This window comes from Littorina saxatilis, linkage group LG1 (assembly GCF_037325665.1).
Source record: "Littorina saxatilis isolate snail1 linkage group LG1, US_GU_Lsax_2.0, whole genome shotgun sequence".
Classification (NCBI taxonomy): Eukaryota; Metazoa; Mollusca; class Gastropoda; order Littorinimorpha; family Littorinidae; genus Littorina; species Littorina saxatilis.
Genome location: NC_090245.1, coordinates 110,836,361 through 110,856,880, shown reverse-complemented (window position 1 = coordinate 110,856,880; position 20,520 = coordinate 110,836,361). Strand labels below are relative to the sequence as shown.

The window sequence follows — 20,520 nt, the reverse complement described above, 5'->3', positions numbered from 1 at the left end:
GTGAAAGTTGAGGCGGCACTGTCACGCTCTCATTTTTCAACCAAATTGGTTGAAAGTTTGGTCAAGTAATCTTCGACAAAGCCCGGACTTCGGTATTGCATTTCAGCTTGGTGGCTTAAACATTAATTAATGACTTTGGTCATTAAAAATCTGAAAATTGTAAAAAAAAAATGTTTTTTATAAAACGATTCAAATTTACGTTCATCTTTTTCTCCATCATTTTCTGATTCCAAAAACATATAAATATGTTATATTTGGATTAAAAACAAGCTCTGAAAATTAAATATATAAAAATTATCATCAAAATTAAATTTTCGCAATCAATTTAAAAACACTTTCATCTTATTCCTTGTCGGTTCCTGATTCCAAAAACATATAGATATGATATGTTTGGATTAAAAACACGCTCAGAAAGTTAAAACGAAGAGAGGTACAGAAAAGCGTGCTATCCTTCTCAGCGCAACTACTACCCCGCTCTTCTTGTCAATTTCACTGCCTTTGCCATGAGCGGTGGACTGACGATGCTACGAGTATACGGTCTTGCTGCGTTGCGTTGCGTTCAGTTTCATTCTGTGAGTTCGACAGCTACTTGACTAAATATTGTATTTTCGCCTTACGCGACTTGTTTATATTTAGTCAAGTTTTGACTAAATATTTTAACATCGAGGGGGAATCGAAACGAGGGTATGGTGTATGTGCGTGTGTGTGTGTGTGTGTGTGTGTGTGTATAGAGCGATTCAGACTACTGGACCGATCTTTATGAAATTTGACATGAGAGTTCCTGGGTATGAAATCCCCGAACGTTTTTTTCATTTTTTGGATAAATGACTTTGATGACGTCATATCAGGCTTTTCGTGAAAGTTGAGGCGGCACTTGTCACGCCCTCATTTTTCAACCAAATTGGTTGAAATTTTGGTCAAGTAATCTTCGACGAAGCCCGGACTTCGGTATTTCATTTCAGCTTGGTGGCTTAAAAATTAATTAATGACTTTGGTCATTAAAAATCTGAAAATTGTAAAAAAAAATAAAAATTTATAAAACGATCCAAATTTACGTTTATCTTATTCTCCATCATTTGCTGATTCCAAAAACATATAAATATGTTATATTCGGATTATAAACAAGCTCTGAAAATTAAATATATAAAAATTATTATCAAAATTAAATTGTCGAAATCAATTTAAAAACACTTTCATCTTATTCTTTGTCGGTTCCTGATTCCAAAAACATATAGATATGATATGTTTGGATTAAAAACACGCTCAGAAAGTTAAAACAAAGAGAGGTACAGAAAAGCGTGCTATCCTTCTTAGCGCAACTACTACCCCGCTCTTCTTGTCAATTTCACTGCCTATGCCGAGAGCGGTGGACTACGGTCTTGCTGCGTTGCATTGCGTTCCGTTTCATTCTGTGAGTTCGACAGCTACTTGACTAAATGTTGTATTTTCGCCTTACGCGACTTGTTGGTTTATATAAACGACATTGTTGATAATATTGAATCAGTGATTAAACTATTTGCAGATGATACCAGCATGTATTTAAGCCTCGATGACCCTTTCCGTAGAACTGAAATACTTAATTCTGATTTAGGTAAGATCGCAAATTGGGCCATTAAATGGAAAGTGAAATGTAATCAGTCGAAAACAGATTTAACGATGTATACAAAAATGTCCCCTTGTTTTTTGCGATGTGGCCCTCATAGAAAAAGAAAGTCATAAACAGTTAGGTGTTATTTTTCAAGATAATTGTAAATGGGCCTTACACATACAGTCTATTGTGGCAACTTGTCGAGTACTTGTGGCTTGTTTAAAATCTTATAAATACAGGCTCAGTCGAAGATCCATAGAAGCAATGTATAATACCTTTATTTTACCTCATTTTGATTATTGCGATGTTGTGTGGGATAATTGTTCAAAGAAGCTTTCAGATGAGCTGGAGAAGCTGCAACTCGAATCCATTAGAATTATTGTTGGTGCTGTTAAAGTCACTTCACACGAAAAATTGTATACAGAATCTGGCTTTATACCACTTACAGAGCGAAGACGTCGTCACAAATTAATGTTATATTATAAAATGGTCCACGGCAATTGTACTACATTACCTCAACGTTTTATTGCCACCTCTTGTTTCTGACCTAAATCCCTACCACCACAGACGCCCACTAGAGCGTAAGACTCCCCAGTGTAAATCAGATTTGTATAAGTCATCTTTTATTCCTTCTGCAACTAGTCTCTGGAATAAGTTGCCTGAAAATATACAACAATGTGATTCTGTTGGTCTGTTCAAGCGACATTTCACAGCTTTTGATATTTCAATTCCACCATATTACTATTCCCCAAATCGCAAAACTGAAGTTTTGCATTGCAGGTTAAGACTTGGAATGAGTGATTTACAATATGATATGTTTAATCGCCACCTAGTAAACAACCCGGAATGTTCTGGTGGTTATTTTGCTGAAACCGTTCTTCACTGTTTGTTATCATGTCCCCTGTTTAATGATGCCAGAACCGCAACAATCGGTACATTAGCTCCAGAATTTGTTAATATTCACACACTCCTGACAGGTGATTCAAACATTTCCATATTTGAAAATAGTGCTATTTTTGTTGTTGTCCAAAGCTATATTGAGAAATGAAACCGCTTTGGGACACCTTAGTTCGATGTTGCTGGTGTTTTTTGTTTTTTTAAATATATTACTTGGGGCCCATCTACTTTTTGATATTTTGTTGTGTCTTTCGTTCTCGTTTTGTATTTGTTTTCGTTTTCGGTATTGACACAGATTGTGTTCGATAATTCAAACTAAGTTTTCCTTGTTGTTTTTCTCCTTTTTTTCTCTTTTTTTTCTAAAAAAATGTGTCGCATTGATCATATTCCGCCATGAAATTTGGGGCATGTTTATGTGAGCACTTATCATAAGTTTTAAACTTGTTGTGCTCCTTCTTAATGATGTTGTTATATTATCATGTGTCTGTTTACGACCCCCCGCGGGTTAGGGGGAAGAATTTACCCGATGATCCCCAGCATGTCGTAAGAGGCGACTAACGGATTCTGTTTCTCTTTTTACCCTTGTTAAATGTTTCTTGTAAAAAGTTGTATAGAATATAATCAATTTTTGTAAAGATTTTAGTCAAGCAGTATGTAAGAAATGTTAAGTCCTTTGTACTGAAAACTTGCATTCTCCCAGTAAGGTTGACACTGTACTACGTTGCAAGCCCCTGGAGCAAATTTTTGATTAGTGCTTTTGTGAACAAGAAACAATTGACAAGTGGCTCTATCCCATCTACCCCCTTTCCCCGTCGCGATATAACCTTCGTGGTTGAAAACGACGTTAAACACCAAATAGATAAAGAAAGAAAGAGAGTCTGTTTACGAATAAAATACTGTTTAAACAAAAAAAAGAATGTAAGCTGGTTCTTGTGTATCTTCTTCTTCTTCTTCTTTTTCTGCGTTCATGGGCCTTAACTCCCATGAACACTCGTGTTGTTAACTTCAAGTGTTACAGGATGTTGGGCTTTGAGCAAGAGAGCAACTATACATTCAAGTGTTACAGGATGTTAGGCTTTGAGCAAGAGAACAACTATGCCTTCAAGTGTTACAGGATGTTGGGCTTTGGGCAAGAGAGCAACTATACATTCAAGTGTTACAGGATGTTGGGCTTTGGGCAAGAGAGCAACTATACATTCAAGTGTTACAGGATGTTAGGCTTTGGGCAAGAGAGCAACTATACATTCAAGTGTTACAGGATGTTGGGCTTTGGGCAAGAGAGCAACTATACATTCAAGTGTTACAGAATGTTAGGCTTTGGGCAAGAGAGCAACTATACATTCAAGTGTTACAGAATGTTAGGCTTTGAGCAAGAGAACAACTATGCATTCAAGTGTTACATGATGTTAGGCTTTGAGCAAGAGAACAACTATACATTTAAGTGTTACAGAATGTTAGGCTTTGGGCAAGAGAGCAACTATACATTCAAGTGTCACAGGATGTTGGGCTGTGGGCAAGAGAGCAACTATACATTCAAGTCTTACAGGATGTTGGGCTGTGGGCAAGAGAACAACTATACCTTCACGTGTTACAGGATGCTAGGATTTGGGCAAGAGCGTACTCCGACGCGGAGGAAATAACCTTCGTTTCCTTTCAAGAGTCTGCCTCACTTTGCTCGTGAACCGAAACGGAGTCTATTTTCTTCGGATTACTCCAAAGATGAACACTGACTCAGATTCATCAGTTACTTAGAGGTTACCTGCAGAGTGTCAGTGATTATTAAAACTAATTGTCGAAGTTAGCGGATCATGAAACATGCGAGCTTCAGCGAGCAAATGGCCACAAAGTGTAGCTTCTCAGCCCATGAGCTATCGAGGATTCGGGCTTGTTGCTGGGAGGTTTGTGTTTGGTCGCTGGGTGTTTACCGACAAATAAACACCCCTTCAAGTTAACAGAGAGAGAAAGAAGCAGAATAATGCTGAACATATTTACATGTGTTGTGTTTTATTTTTAAAATATTGGCAAAGGATTTAGTCAAGTTTTGACTAAATGTTTTAACGTTGACCGAGAATCGAGACGAGGTGTGTGTGTGTGTGTGAGTGTGTGTGTGTGTGTGTGTGTGTGTGTGTGTGTGTGTGTGTGTGTGTGTGTCTGTCTGTGTCTGTCTGTGTGTGTATGTGTGTCTGTGTGTGTGTATGTGTAGAGTTGTTTTCATTTTTTCGATACATGTCTTTAATGACGTCATATCCGGCTTTTTGTTTGTGATTGTTTAGGTGGCACTGTCACGCCCTAATTATTAAAGCAATTTGATTGACATTTTGGTCAAGCAATGTTTTTATTTTTTATTTATTTATTTATTTTTTTACTTCAGTTGCATGCAGGCTGCTTCAACCCAATTTTTTTTGTTTTTTACTCTCTTTTTTTGCGGGGAGCATCCTTCTTCATTGGTCTCTCTTTTGATGCAGTTTAAACTTGTTTCAGTCTAACTGTCTTAATCATAATTCCACATCGAACATGCAACAAATATGCATAGGTTTACCGTAAGGGTATTTGCCAATGCACATTTTAGCGACGTGGTGTGGTTAGTCAGTTAGTAGTAATTGACCGTTCATAGTCATTTATTTGACCATGAAACATGACATGTGTTTTTCTTTTTCCATAAAAAAAAAACGAAATAAAAGGGTATTCAATTTTTCCAAAACCTTTTCTGGGAGGCAAAGTGCCAAACAATGTTTGACTCAGTCCGCACTTTGGTATTGCATTTCAGCTCAGAAGCTTAACAATTATTTGATTAGTTTGCTCATTAAAGTTGTCATTAAAAACGATGTCCCACTTACAGATTAAAACAAATCATTGCATTGTATTCTTCATGTTCTCCTGAATTAAAAAATATATAGCTTTGTTATGTGGACTTGAAAAACACGCTCAAAATTAAAGAAAATAGGTCGAGTATAATGTTCGCATGCTTCGCGGAGACGAGCGTGACCCGTCTCGGTCTTCGGGGAAGTTTAGCCGAGACTATCTGAATGTAGTCTCGGCGATGACTGGTTTTTGGTGTTGATCTTTTAGTTTGATGCCTACAGATTGACTCAATGTTTTTATATCGCTTCACGCGTGTCACGTTTCACTATCACAATAAGGTGATTATGAACGGTTAGTTACTTCTAACTAACTAACCACACCACGATCCACTCTCGCAGTCATACAAATAGATAGAATCAACAAAAGTATAAGTTTCAGACCCCTGTTTATGTAATATCACGCCACCTCCCTCGAGACTTCACTCCAATTCCAAAAGATGTTCTTTTACGTTAAACCCGTAAAAACAAGTGGTCACTGACAAAAATGCCAGTTAAAGTACAGAAAATAATAATAACACGCTGATCCCGTGTATAGTTAGGAAATATAGCTGTCTGCCTTAAAGTGCTAATTCATGCAGGTGTCACACACCCCACGTCGTCACCACTCGGGTATAATCATTAATAACACAGATGACTTGGTGGTAAGGGTGCAAAAGACATGGTGCAACTTAGCTTTTTGCCACTGAGTGGGCGGCCCGTAATTAGTCTGTAGTCTCCACAACTGCTCCGTTGAATGAAGTGCCGGCTAGCGTGGCAACAAGCAGGGAACAGTGGAGACATCAGGCGCCTCACTCAGTCGCTGAAGGTCCTCCCCGTAGTCTACCAGAAAAAGTAGAGTTGTAGCTGGTAGGACGGCGACAGCGACAGCAAATGCTGGGAGGTTTGTTTTTGGTTGCTGGGTGTTTACAGACAAATAAACACCCCTTCAAGTTAACAGAGAGAAAGAAGCAGAGGGGGGAATAATCCTGAACATATTTACATGTGTTGTGCTTTAATGTTAACATGTTGGCAAAGGTGAAGAAAACCCGCTTTCTTTTTTTACATTTAGTCAAGTGTTGACTAAGTGTTTTAACATAGAGGGGGAATCGAGACGTGTGTGTGTGTGTGTGTGTGTGTGTGTGTGTGTGTGTGTGTGTGTGTGTGTGTGTCTGTGTCTGTGTCTGTGTCTGTGTGTGTAGCGATTCAGACTTAAAACTACTGGACCGATCTTTATGAAATTTGACAAGAGAGTTCCTGGGTATAATATCCCCGGACTTTTTTCATATTTTCGATAAATATTTTTAATGACGTCATATCCGGCTCTTTGTAAAAGTTGAGGCGGCACTGTCACACCCTCATTTTTCAATCAACATGATTGAAATTTTGGCAAAGCAATATTCGACAAAGGCCGCACTTTGGTATTGCATTTCAGCTTGGAGGCTTAAAAACTAATGAATGAGTTTGGTCATTAACAATCGGAAACTTGTAATTAAAATTATCTTTTTATTAAACGATCCAAAAACAATGTCATCTTATTTTACGTCATTTTCTGATTCGAAAAACATATACATATGTTATTTGGATTACAAACAAGCTCTGAAAATTAAAAATATAAAAATTATGATTAAAATTAATTTTCCGAAATCGATTTAAAAACAATTTCATCTTATTCCTTGTCAGTACCTGATTCCAAAAACATATAAATATGATATGTTTGGATTAAAAACAAGCTCAGAAAGTTAAAAAGAATAGAGATACAGAAAAGCCTGTTATCCTGCTCAGCGCGACCACTACCGCACTATTCTGGCTTGTCGATTTCACTGCTTTTGCCACGAGCGGTGGACTGACGAAACTACGAGTATGCGGTCTTGGTGAAAAAAGCAGTGCGTTCATCTATTTTGTGAGTTCGACAGCTTGGCTAGATGTTGTTATTTCGCCTTACGCGACTTGTTTCTTTTTTTTTTCCAACTTGTGTTTACTTGTTGGTCCTTTCACCAGTCCGCGCTGTTTCCGGGGAAAAGGTTTATGCCAGCCCAGATCTTACTAGTTTTTAGCAAAAGTTTTTCAGCTAAAACTCCATCATGTCTCCAGTTGTCTCAGTGAAAAAAAACCAGTGTGATCTGTTTCATTGTTTTATGTCGACTGATCGACATAACGTTTTGACATCGCTTTACGCAACTTGTTTTACAACATCGTATCATTCACCAATCCTGTCTCAAACGTCACTCGTCAGCTGTCCGCAGTTAATAGGGAAGGGGAATAACTCGTCACTGACATCGTACTGGTTGCCGTCTGGGTCAGTTTTCTCCCTTATACTAGCAAAATCTCTCTCTCTCTTTCTCTCTCTCTCTCTCTCTCTCTCTCTCTCTCTCTCTCTCTCTCTCTCTCTCTCTCTCTCTCTCTCTCTCTCTCTCTCTCTCTCTCTCTCTCTCTCTCTCTCTCTCTCTCTCTCTCTCTCTCTCTCTCGGGGCGGGGACGTAGCTCAGTTTGTAGCGCGCTGGCTTTGTAGCCAGTTGGTCGCTATCAGCGTGGGTTCGATCCCCACGTTCGGCGAGAGATTTATTTCTCGGAGTCAACTTTGTGCAGACTCTCTTCGGTGTCCGAACACCCCCGTGTGCACACATGCGCACGAAAAAGATCCCACGTTCACAGCGAAAGTCTCAGGGCTTGCAAAACACGAAGACACGCATGCATCATCTCTCGTCTCTGATTGTCATGATCATATGTCGATACTTTGACGAGACAAACCCAAAGCTGGTGTGTCGAAGAAGACAGCCACAGCGGGCTTGTTCGAATCAAAGTATCACACCATATCTTCAGCGTATTACCAATACTTGTCCCAATATAGACCAGTTGGTCTAAGAGGACGTTAAACCCTAATAGTCAGTCTCATCAGCAGACCATCCTCTTCCGCCTACGGACTGGACACTGTCGACTGCGTGCCCACATGCACCACCTTGGTCTGTCGCACACACCGAACTGCCCGTGCGAAACAGGCCCACGTACCCCGGAGCACATCCTGCAGACCTGCCCGCTCCACCAGGAAGCCATAACAGATCACTGGCCCCAAGGTGCCACACTGCAGGAGCAACTCTGGGGCACCAAAGACTCCCTGATCCTGACCACCAGCTTTATTCAAGCTACAAAACTTGAAGTCTGACCTGAGGCCAAATATCCTGGAACGCCGAAGAAGAAGAAGAAGAAGAAGAAGAAGAAGAAGAAGAAGAAGTCTCTCTCTCTCTCTCTCTCTCTCTCTCTCTCTCTCTCTCTCTCTCTCTCTCTCTCTCTCTCTCTCTCTCTCTCTCTGTCTCTCTCTCTCTCTCTCTCTCTCTCTCTGTCTCTCTCTCTCTCTCTCTGTATACGTCTGTCTGTCTGTCAGTGTCTCCGTCTCTCTCTCTCTCTCTCTCTCTCTCTCTCTCTCTCTCTCTCTCTCTCGCGAGACTTGCTGCCGACAGGAAGGGTTTGGCCGGAAAGCTCTCGCTTTTTGGCGAAAGTTTTTGAGCTAAAACTCAATCATGTCTCCAGTTATTGGCTTCCCGAAAGCTTTGGAAAACCTATTCAGCATCCTGCTGGCAGAGAACAAACTGACGTCGTGGAAATGCTTTGCTGAAAAGGACAACACAGCCATTGTTGTCCGACTGTCTCAAACCAGCCCACCCCAAAATGGCGACCAACAACAACAGTACACAAATTCGTTCAGACGGAAACCACCAAGCCAGCTTCGACGGGACCGAAAACGAGCCCAGCAGCGACACGAAACACCTCACGTTGCAGAAAAAGAGGCGAGTTCATTTTCACCATCACTTTTTGTTTCGCCACCATCATTAAAACAGACTATCGAATCAAATGATGAAGTAGGGGAAGGGCTCCTAATATGGACCGGCTTCTGATACGGCCTGCTGGATGAAGGTGTTTACAGCTGCAGAGCGATGGGGAGGTGCGTTGTCATCCTGAAGCGAATCGCACGAGGGCCGATCGCTTGAAGGGCTGGAACGACCAGGGGTTGCAGGATCTCATTCTGGTAGCGGACACCGGTCAAGTTTCCCACTACATGGTACAGAGGTGTTCTTAGACGTGTGCTGATCCCTCCCCAGACCATCACAGAGCCTCCGCCAAAACGCTGTCGTTCCAGAACCTTCAGCGAAGCGCTATCCGCGACGCCTCCACACTCGGATGCGACCATCAGCAGGTTCCAAGCAAAAGCGGGACTCATCTGTAAACAACACATGAGCCCACTGCTGACGTTGCCACCTCACATGTTGAGTGCACCAGGCTCGGCGAGCTGCTCGATGATTAGCAGTCAGGGTTGTTCCTCGGACTGGACGCCTTGCACGCAAGCCAAAGTTGTGTAAGCGGTTTCGGATCGTCTGACCACTAACAACAGTGTTGGTGGTAGCTTGTAGGCGTTGCCTAATGTTGTTTGCCGTAGCCAATCTTTGTTGCATGGCCTGTCTCTGAATGAAGCGATCCTCTCTTTGTGTAGTGACTCTGGGCCAACCAGAACGTTGTCGCTCCTGCACTCTTCCAGTTGCTTGGAATCTCTGTTTTAGTCTGATGATGACAGAGGGAGCCACTGCAAGCCTCTGGACCACTTGCCTGGCAGCAATACCGTCTTGTAGCTATCCTATTGCCCTTCCTCTATCCAAATCGCTCAGTTTTCTTCGTGGGGGCATGTTGCTACTGTGCATAATTGTGTCAGCGTGTCAACCTTTAAACACAAGCTGGTGAGCGATGTTCATAGCCAGGACCCTGTTGTTGCGCGTGCATCACACCCTTTTGCCCTGGCATGCGTTCCGCAAATTTCATGGGGCTATAAAAAAACCACCCTTTTTCTTCCAAAATGCAGAAGCTTTTGAGAAGTCCCACAAAGGGAAATAATTCTGCCTGCCAAACAAAATTCTAGGTCAAGACTCATTGTTCATTTGTTAATTCAAACACATTAATCTTTTAAATACTATGTTGATGTTTAATTTGTTGGCAATTTTGTATAATTAGATCCGTTTTTTCAACCGATCCTTAACTTTTTTTGAAGAGTGTATGACAGCTAAGACCGCATTTGTTACATTTTAGCAGTGTTGACCCTGAGTTTCTACTGCAAACAAAAAATAATAGCAACATCTCAAAGTAGGTGCGAGTCCCCTAATATGGACCACCTTCAACAAATTAATCGAAAAAAATAAAAGCTAAAGGCTATTTTCATTAATTCATTAAGAAGCTTGCTGGAAATAACCTATAACTAGCCCTCGAGATTTAAAAAAATATATAACAAAAAGTATTATTTTCGTGGAAGCTGATACCGTAAACTACCTTGTATACGCTCAGTATCGAGTAAACGCCCACCCCCTACTTTGGGCCGAAAGCTGTGCATAGGGTATACTACCAAGTAAACGCCCCCCCTCCCCCCCCCCCCCCCCCCCACACACACACTTCTTAATTAATAATGTCACGAAAACAAATTTGGAACATTTGTTTTTAGTGTTTGTAAACGTCCGCATGCGGTACAGAGTATTCATTCGAGTGTATAATGCCAAGATGCTGTTATTAAGGCATACTGTTTATTGATACGCTCACCGCAGTGTAGCTTTTTAATTTAGAGAGTTGAAGTTCTTAAAGCTCTTCTGAAGTTGAAAAGACCGGTTTTTGATCACGATATTTGTTTCAAGAGATTGCCCCTCGAGTTCGATGGCTTGAATCAGTGCAACTGCAGATCTTTTCCAGTTACGAGTAGCATTATCTTTTGAAGTTATAAACTTGTTTACACACAACCAGTTTAAGCAACAAGTTCTCCTTCGTGGTTTGCTTGCAGAGTTCCTTGTGTGTGTGTGTGTGTGTGTGTGTGTGTGTGTGTGTGTGTGTGTGTGTGTGTATGTGCGTGCGTGCGTGCGTGCGTGCGTGCGTGCGTGCGTGCGAGAAAGACAGAGACAGACAGACAGACAGACAGACAGACAGACAGACAGACAGACAGAGACAGAGAGGACATTTTGTGCAATAACGCATCCTTTGAACACTTCCATGCCAAGTGACCAAAATGTCGTTATTCTCGCAAAGGACCCGCTCCTGCAAAGGGTATAGTACCTAGTAAACGCCCACCCCCAACATTTGGGCAAAATTGGTGCATAGGGGGGATGGGCGTATACAAGGTAGTTTACGGTAATTTTATTTATTTTCACTCTGTTTTTGATGAGCTTCTTTAGTTTCCTGGTGTGCTTCAAATAATGCTCTCATCAACCCGAAACAGATGTGTTGTCTCACTATTTTGGTTTATTACAGAATATTATGCTTCTCCGAGCTGGCGATGTGGAAAGTAATCCAGGTCCTGATAAATCGGAACATAGCATTGTTCACATCAATGCAAGAAGTATAAACAATAAAATTTACCTTTTAGAACCAGAATCGCAAATGTTTGACGTAATAACAGTATCTGAAATTTGGCTATCGCCAACAGACGAAAATAGCTCCTTACTTTTACCTAGTTTTCACCCACCAGCTAGACTGTGATAGACCTAACGATCCCCATGGAGGTGTTGCAATATACGTTAAGAACAACCTCTATTGTAAACACCGCCCAGATCTGACTGTCGACAATTTAGAAGCTGTATGGGTTGAAATTAAAACCGACCAAGAAAGTCTCCTCATCGGTTCTTTTTATCGCCCACCTAACGCAACCGTATTGTACTGGGACCTTATTAAAGAAAGCATTCAACTTGTGAACGATACCATGAACAAGTTTATTTTCCTTGGCGACTTTAACTACGACTTTTTCAATGTGCCGACACCGCACCTAGTAGATATTTTACATTTATTCCAATTGCATCAGATTGTGAACATGCCAACCAGAATTACGAACAACAGTAGCACCTGTCTGGACCTGATTTTAACTCAAACACTCCATTTAGTAAAGAGCGTCGACGTACTGGCACCCATATGCAGTGACCATAGCGTACCATGTGTTATTATTCATAATACCGCAAAGACCCAGCAGCCATTTAAGAGAAATGTATATAATTATGACAGGTTAAACGTACACAATTTTTGTGCAGACTTATCAGATGTAAATTGGAATGAAATTTTCGAAAGCAACTCTATCGACGATTGCGCCGATATCTTTTCAGTTACTCTTATGAACATCGCCAAACAGCATATGCCTGTCCGAACGATAACAGTTAGCCCTAAAGACGCGCCGTGGATAAACGCTGACACTTTGTCACTCATAAATACACGAAACCGGATTCATGCCAAAGCAAAGAGAACAAACTTACCAGAAGATTGGCAATTATTTCGCGAGGTACGAAATTACGTAACCGACAAGAAATGAGAACGGATTACTGACTATTACAAAGAAATAGATTCGAAAATATGTAACTTAGACAATGTAAATAAAAAAGATTGGTGGAAAATTGTAAAACGGTTTATGGACAAGAAATGAATTGGTTCTGATAAAATACCACCTATTGAGCATATCGGTAACATTTATTAAGATAATGAAGGAAAGGTAAACGTCTTTAACGACTTTTTTGTACAGCAGGCCACTCTGGATAATGAACATGATGACCTGCCGATTGTTCCTTTCCTTGATTGTGAATTGAGTGAGCTAAATGTGTCCGTCGAAGAGGTGATTAACATTATAAAAAGTCTTGATATTAGTAAAGCATGCGGCCCAGACCACGTACATAATAGGCTACTTAAAGCAGCAATCGGCGTTATTTCACAACCGCTTACAGCGCTGTTTAATCGTTGCCTGAACGAAGGACAATACCCTATGTTATGGAAATATACACATGTTACTCCGATATTTAAAAAAAGATCCAAAATGTGTTGTTTGAATTATAGACCTATATCATTGTTAAAGGCACAGTAAGCCTCCCGTAAACCATCACATATACTGTCAGGCTTTTAAACATAGTACAAACACCCTTCCATTTAAACGCTCACCAAACGGGAACATTCTAGGTAAAGAGCGAGCAATTTTCAAAGAATTTATTTTTGCGTGGTTTATCTTACCCCTGAGCCATCGTGAACCCGTGTGATCCAGTTTCCCTTTTTCACAATGTAGTCGTCAGTTAGTCAATTGAATGCGACTCGATGTGAGCTTATTTACAATAGCACGTTTTTATGCACGAAACAAACGGCTGTGGTTCACAAGAACTCTAGCGATGGCTTTTGACTGTTGAGAGGAACGGCGATATGCACTGATAAACCGTCGTCTGCTACGACCCTTGCGTAACCCTGCTTCCGGGCTTTTCTTTTTTCAAACTTTCACAACTTCGAATTGTACTGATCTTGTCTTGATGAAAAAAAAAATTATTTTATGATTAAAGAATGTTTGTGTAACAAGCTGTCAATTTATTATTTAGATTTTAAAAGTTAGGTCTAGCACCAAAACGAGGCGCCATTGTTGTAGTGGCCAAGTCCACGAAAATAAATTCTTTGAAAATTTCTCACGCTCGACAGAAAGCAGCCAGGATGTTCCCGTTCGGTGAGCGTTCAAATGGAGGTATGCTTGTACTGTATGTAGACGCTCGGGGAGCTCTGTAATGGTTTACGGGAGGCTTACTGTGCCTTTAAGCTGTGTGGGGAAAGTGTTTGAAAAGTGTGTCCACAACCATATTTTTAATTTTGTGAAGCTGAATAACATAATAACGCCTGTGCAATCTGGTTTCATACCAGGTGACTCGACTGTAAACCAGTTACTCTGCACCTACAATGATCTATGTATAGCTGCTGATAAGGGACTCCCAACACAAGCCATTTTTTTTGGATATATGTCATGAAGTGGATTGTAGTGTGAATAAAGTATTTCTTTTCTGTAAACGTGTTCTGCCCTATCTTATTGTACGCTGTTGTACAAAACATGTTGTGGTCACAGATCTTCCCGGCTTGGGCGATCTTTGATGCGGTTCCTTGGCATCAAAGGGGTTATCGTCACTTGGCTATCTCACTTGGCTATCTCACGTGGCGCCTCTTCAACCTGTCCAGCGCGCCATGCAGCTTTCAGCGTGGTCAGATAACCCCACGTCCAGCTGTGGGCAGGTCATTTCATCAGCTGTAGGCACTGAAGACAAGGCGGGCCTCTTCTAGAATGTAGCAGGAGACTGTCGTTGATATCTTTGCTGTACGGCCGAAGATATTCTGCCGTCAGTACCACAGAGCTTAATATCTCTGTGGTGGTTACGTCCCTCCCCCCCCCCCCCCCTCCGCCTGCCCCCCCCCCCCCCTTCTCCCCCTCCCCACCCCCGTTTTCTTTTGAGAGTGCAAACATTATGAGAAAATATTAGAAATCTGGCCGAGAAAATGTAAGTTTTACGCCCTCACGGCAAAGCCATTAGGGGCATGTTACACGGGAAAACCCGGCTTTGTATGAAATAAAAAAATAAAAAATCTGGCCGAAACATATAGAATGCTAATATTATAAACTAAAATACTTCCTTTCTCTTCTGTGAGTGTAACATACAAATAATAATTAAAATAACATGAGAATGTTTCAAACGGTCCTTTCTTGTTTTGTTTCTGGACCCAGGTATGATCGGCTCGGTTTTCAACATTTCAGCAAGAACCCTTTGTGCTCATTTCATTACATGTTGGCTCACGAAGTGTAGCCTATGCGATCGTAACTTTGTCTGTCTGTGCGTGCGTGCGTATGTGCGTATGTGCGTGCGTGCGTGCGTGTGTATGTCTGTGGTGGAAACTTTAACATTGAAGACGTCACATTATGACGTACGAGGGTTAGACGTCACGCGATGGAATTACTGAAAGTCTCGGTGATTGTTATTTTGAGCGGGCCGAGACTATTTGGCAGTCGTGTCCATGTAAGTAGGCTGCATCAAACACTGTACAAAAGGAAGACGTGGAACTTGCGAAGAAAATGCGAAAAAGTGTTTGTGGGTTATCGTCCCTAGTCACATGCTGGCGGCGAAAACAAAATGGCGGATCGCGTAGGTACCGATCGTGTGCGAGGTGGTGGTAAATAATTGTGCTCGGCTTTTTGTTGCAAGAACGCCCGTTACAAACAGAGCTGCTTCGGGAAAACTTTCCACAAGTTCCCTACAGAAGAAAAAAGGTGGGTTGTGCAGTGATTATTTCATCAGGTTTACCTTCTTCAGAATGAGAATGCAATGGCTCGAGTCAACTCACTCAGTAGACTACAGCGTCAGCGAGTACTTACGACTGTGAGTGTGAGTCAGCAGTCAGTACAAAACAACAGTTTACACTTGATGACAAACCCGTGGGCATATTTGCCGAAACCTTTATCAAACCTTGCTTACGGGAAAACTACAGTACAAAGGTACATCACTCATCCGTTTTGCGTTCAGGCAGAGCGTTAGATTTAGACTGAAGATCTGATTTAGCTTTCTTTGTCTTTCCTTTTTGCTTAGTTTAACAATAACATTGTTGTTTTTATTGTCAAACTAGGTGCAGAATATGGATGCAATTCACAAGGCGAGAGGACTTTGAAAAGCTGCAGCCAGCTGCTGTTCAAGGTCTCAAGCTTTGTATTGATCACTTTGAGGCCAACCAGTAAAACAATCCTGCAGAGAGGATCACTTGTGTGGAATGCTGTCCCGACATTGTTTGCAGTGCCCAATCCACCACCGAAGGTTATTTATTTATTGGTTTTAGGTTTTTGCAAACCAAAGAAGCACACTATTAAATGCAGGTTGAGTAATGACAAGTTTGAGGCTGATGTAAGAATTGAAAACAACAGCATTGTTCCCATCAAATAATGCCTGTTTGCATTTAGCGCAAAAAAATGATAAGGCCAACAAAAAAAAGTTACTTATTTTGGATCGACGTCCTGATTATGATGATATGATGAACTTATTTTGCAAAAAAAAACAGCCCCAAATGGCAAAAAAGGTATAGGGTCGGCGTCAACAACAAAAAAGTTGTATGTTTCTGGTCACCCGACCCTACCTATGTTTTCCCGACGACCCTAGACATTTTTTTTTTTTTTTGCATTTTCAAAAATAAAAGGGGTATTCGAAAATCAATTGTTTTCCTGTTTTTCAACAAAATAGTTTAAAAGATGGTTTTAAAAAAAAAGGTTAGAAAAAAAATCTCCACCTTTAGTCATGTTAGGTCACAAAAAAGTCTGTTTAAGGTAACATAGGCCCCCCAAAAATAGCGTCGGTAGGTCGGCTTTTTAGTTTTGTATTTTAGCCATCTGAATATTTTAATTTTATTTTTTAATGCCCCAAAAAAGTCTAGGGCCGGTGGGAAAAAAATAGGGTCGGTCCGGATACCGTAAACAGATTATTTTTTGTTTTGCCTTACCAGAAACATACACTTTTTGTGTGTGGCCTAAGACCAATGCCATGAAATTGGGAGAAATGTTTCATTGTGACTGGGTGTTGGTTGTGAGTTTGTCAGTTAAAGAGCTGTGCAATTTGCAGGTTGCTAGTGGGAGGAAGCCACCATCGCAAAGGGTAGCTACAAATGAAGCCAGCACCGACCTGTCGCCTGATACACAAATTGTTCAACCAGGTAAGAGATTTTTAACCATGAAGAACACCCTGACATCAAAAAATGTTTAAACCCATCCATTACATAGTTGATAATCGCTGTATAGGGTGACGGGCGCTGGGGCGGGGTGGTAAGACGTCGGTCTATTAACTCGGAAGGTCGAGGGTTCGAATCCCGGTCGCGGCCGCCTGGTGGGTTAAGTGTGGAGATGTTTCCGATCTCCCAGGTCAACTTATGTGCAGACCTGCTAGTGACTTATCCCCCTTCATGTGTACACGCAAGCACAAGACCAAATACGCACGAAAAAGATCCTGTAATCCATGTCAGAGTTCGGTGGGTTTTAGAAACACAAAAATACCCCGCATGCTTCCTCCGAAAGCGGCGTATGGCTGCCTAAATGGCGGGGTAAAAACGGTCATACACATAAAATTCCACTTGTGCAAATAAATGAGTGCACGTGGGAGTTTCAGCCCACGAACGCAGAAGAAGAAGCTGTATAGGGCGGATGCATGGATGGATGAAATTGTACCTGTAGTTCCCACACGTAAAGATGGGAAACATATCCTGTTAGAGGCATGGTTTGACAAGAAACAATTAAGTGGCTCTATTCCCATCTCCCCCCCCCCCCCCCTTTCCCCGTCGCGATATAAGCTTCGTGGTTGAAAACGACGTTAAACACCAAATAAAGAAAGAAAGAAAGAGGCATGGTGTGTGAGGAGTTTACCTGGTACTGTTGTCCTAATCAATCAATCAATCAATCAATATAAAGCTCATATAGCGCGTATTCCGTGGGTACAGTTCTAATGGCCTCACCCATTCAGTACCAAACAAGGTCAATTCCATCATTGTTCCACATCGAATCCATAGTTGCTAATACACTTCATTTCTGGCCTGCCTTCCTACGCTATTGTTTATTTTCATTTTGTGATTGAATTACACATGTTTTAATTTCTTCCAGGTTGTAACTTGTTATGGTTATGTTATTTTATGTGTGTTTTGTGTGTGTGTTTTCTTTTTTAGATGACATTCAGGCGATCCTGGAGGACATAGGATGTAAAGCATCAAAGTCGTCATCCTCTCCATCCCCTCGTGAAGCGGAACTTCGGCAGAAGGTCAACAAACTGAGGAGCAAGGTTTTCCGATTAGAAAAGAAAACGATGGAACCCCGTGTAAAACGAGCGAGTAAATTAGCCAAGCCTCCCAAGAAAGACTTTGTAATAGAACAGTTGTCTCATATATTATCAGGCGAGGCGAGCTATTTTGCCATTTATGCCTGTTACATATTTACCGGTTATCTGCTGCTGTGTCCATTCCTGGCAGAGACGGAACGCATGTTACCAAGGAGCCGAAGGAGAGTCGATGAGATGAGAGAATGTGATTAACAATTGCCAACTCTCTCCGTACAAAGAGGGTCCAAAATTGTATCAAAATATAGATCGTAGGGAATTCAAAATAAAAAAAAAGAGACAAAACATGTACTTCGGCTCATAGAGCCTTCTTTAATTTTTGACTCAAAAGTCCATGCTCCGAGAGTCCTTTTTTTAATTTTGAATTGCCTACCATCTATATTTTTATACATTTTCAAAAAGATTCAACAGTCACCTTCCGTTATTCTTGAACTTGGCTATCCCAGCCTTACCTCAACATTCGATATTCCTGTGATACTTTTGACGTAAAATCAATTTTTACTGTAAAACACTTCGGCAAGAGGATTGGTCCAAGCAAACAAATAATAAACTTGTAAGATTTTTCCTGATATTTCCGATCAATTGCCTATGGTTTTATTTAGCTAAAAGATTCAAACGTCACACCTATGACCCATGGCTATTTTTAAGGGGAGAGTAGCATCCCTGGTGTGTTGTTTTTGATGTACCTTTTGGTCTGTTTACAGTAACATAGGCACACAAAAAGAGGGTCGGTAGGTCGGTTTTTCTAATTTTTTTTTTTATAACCATCTTTTTAAATTATTTTGCAAAAAAACAGGAACAAAATTGATTTTTTTTCTTTTTCTTTTTCTCCAAATGCCAAAAAAAAGGTCTAGGGTTGGCGGGGAAAAAATAATAGGGTTGGTCGGGATACCGTAAACAGACGATTTTGCTTTGTTTTGCCTAAGCAATGACTAACAAACTTTCTTTAGGGTCTGACATTGTATATACTATACAACTTTTTGGGGTATTAACTAAATACATGTATACAGTTTTTGATTCCTTTTATACTTTTTCACAAATTACCCCCCCCCCCCCTTTTTTTTTGTAGTCTGCCCTGGGGGCGGGAGGTCTCCTAATTTCGGTTTCTAGGGTCATCTTATGCTTCCCCATGAGCTGAGAACTTAATTTAAAATGGGCCACGATTTTTTTATTTGTATTTTGTAATTGTGCCTTTGTCCAGTCACATGATTTCACTTTGTACTTAAAAACTTGGCACTGTCATCATTTTATTGCTATTTATTGTTCAGTTGTTCAGTATTTATTGCTATTGGGCATCAGTTGTTCAGTTGCCCTCTTTCGAATGAGCCATGCATGCATTATGGATGTGTTTAGCGAATGGGGATACCTCAAGCAATGTAAAACAAGTCGCGTAAGGCGAAAATACAATATTTAGTCAAGTAGCTGTCGAACTCACAGAATGAAACTGAACGCAGCAAGACCGTATACTCGTAGCATCGTCACTCCACCGCCCGTGGCAAAGGCAGTGCCCGTGGAATTGACAAGAAGAGCGGGGTATTCGTTGCGCTAAGAAGGATAGCACGCTTTTCTGTACCTCTCTTCGTTTTAACTTTCTGAGCGTGTTTTTAATCCAAACATATCATATCTATATATTTTTGGAATCAGGAACCGACAAGGAATACGATGAAAGTGTTTTTAAATTGATTTCGAAAAAAAAAATTTGATAATAATTTTTATATATTTAATTTTCAGAGCTTGTTTTTAATCCAAATATAACATATTGATATGTTTTTGGAATCAGCAAATGATGGAGAATAAGATAAACGTAAATTTGGATCGTTTTATAAATTTTTAATTTTTTTTACAATTTTCAGATTTTTAATGACCAAAGTCATTAATTAATTTTTAAGCCACCAAGCTGAAATGCAATACCGAACCCCGGGCTTCGTCGAAGAGTACTTGACCAAAATTTCAACCAATTTGGTTGAAAAATGAGGGCGTGACAGTGCCGCCTCAACTTTCACGAAAAGCCGGATATGACGTCATCAAAGACATTTATCAAAAAAATGAAAAAAACGTTCGGGGATTTCATACCCAGGAACTCTCATGTCAAATTTCATAAAGATCGGTCCAGTAGTTTAGTCTGAATCGCTCTACACACACACACACACAGACACACACACACACGCACACACGCACATACACCACGACCCTCGTTTCGATTCCCCCTCGATGTTAAAATATTTAGTCAAAACTTGACTAAATATAAAAAAGAAACAATGTGAAGCAAACATATAGCACCAAATAAAATAACCGAATCAGAATGGAAACTTCTTCAGTGTATGTGTGTGTGTGTGTGTGTGTGTGTGTGTGTGTGTGTGTGTGTGTGTGTTTGCTGTTTTAAATACCGAAAATGTGAAAATAAAGCAAGTCACAACATGAGAAAGATCGACTGTACTAGTCATAACAAAGCAGGAGACAGTCTGGTCAGCATGCAGCAAAGGGGAATAACTCATATTTAGCCATTCTCATTTCTAAGCATGCCCAATGAGGAAGTTATCCTTCTTCC

General features: G+C 40.8%; 1 long non-coding RNA gene across 1 annotated transcript; it reads left to right on the top strand.

Annotated features, from left to right (window-relative positions):
* Positions 1-15,123: 15,123 nt before the first annotated feature.
* Positions 15,124-19,020, top strand: LOC138949972 (uncharacterized). The gene is made up of 3 exons (XR_011450468.1): positions 15,124-15,920; positions 16,716-16,806; positions 17,806-19,020. It is a non-coding gene; the product is annotated as an uncharacterized lncRNA (long non-coding RNA).
* Positions 19,021-20,520: the final 1,500 nt, after the last annotated feature.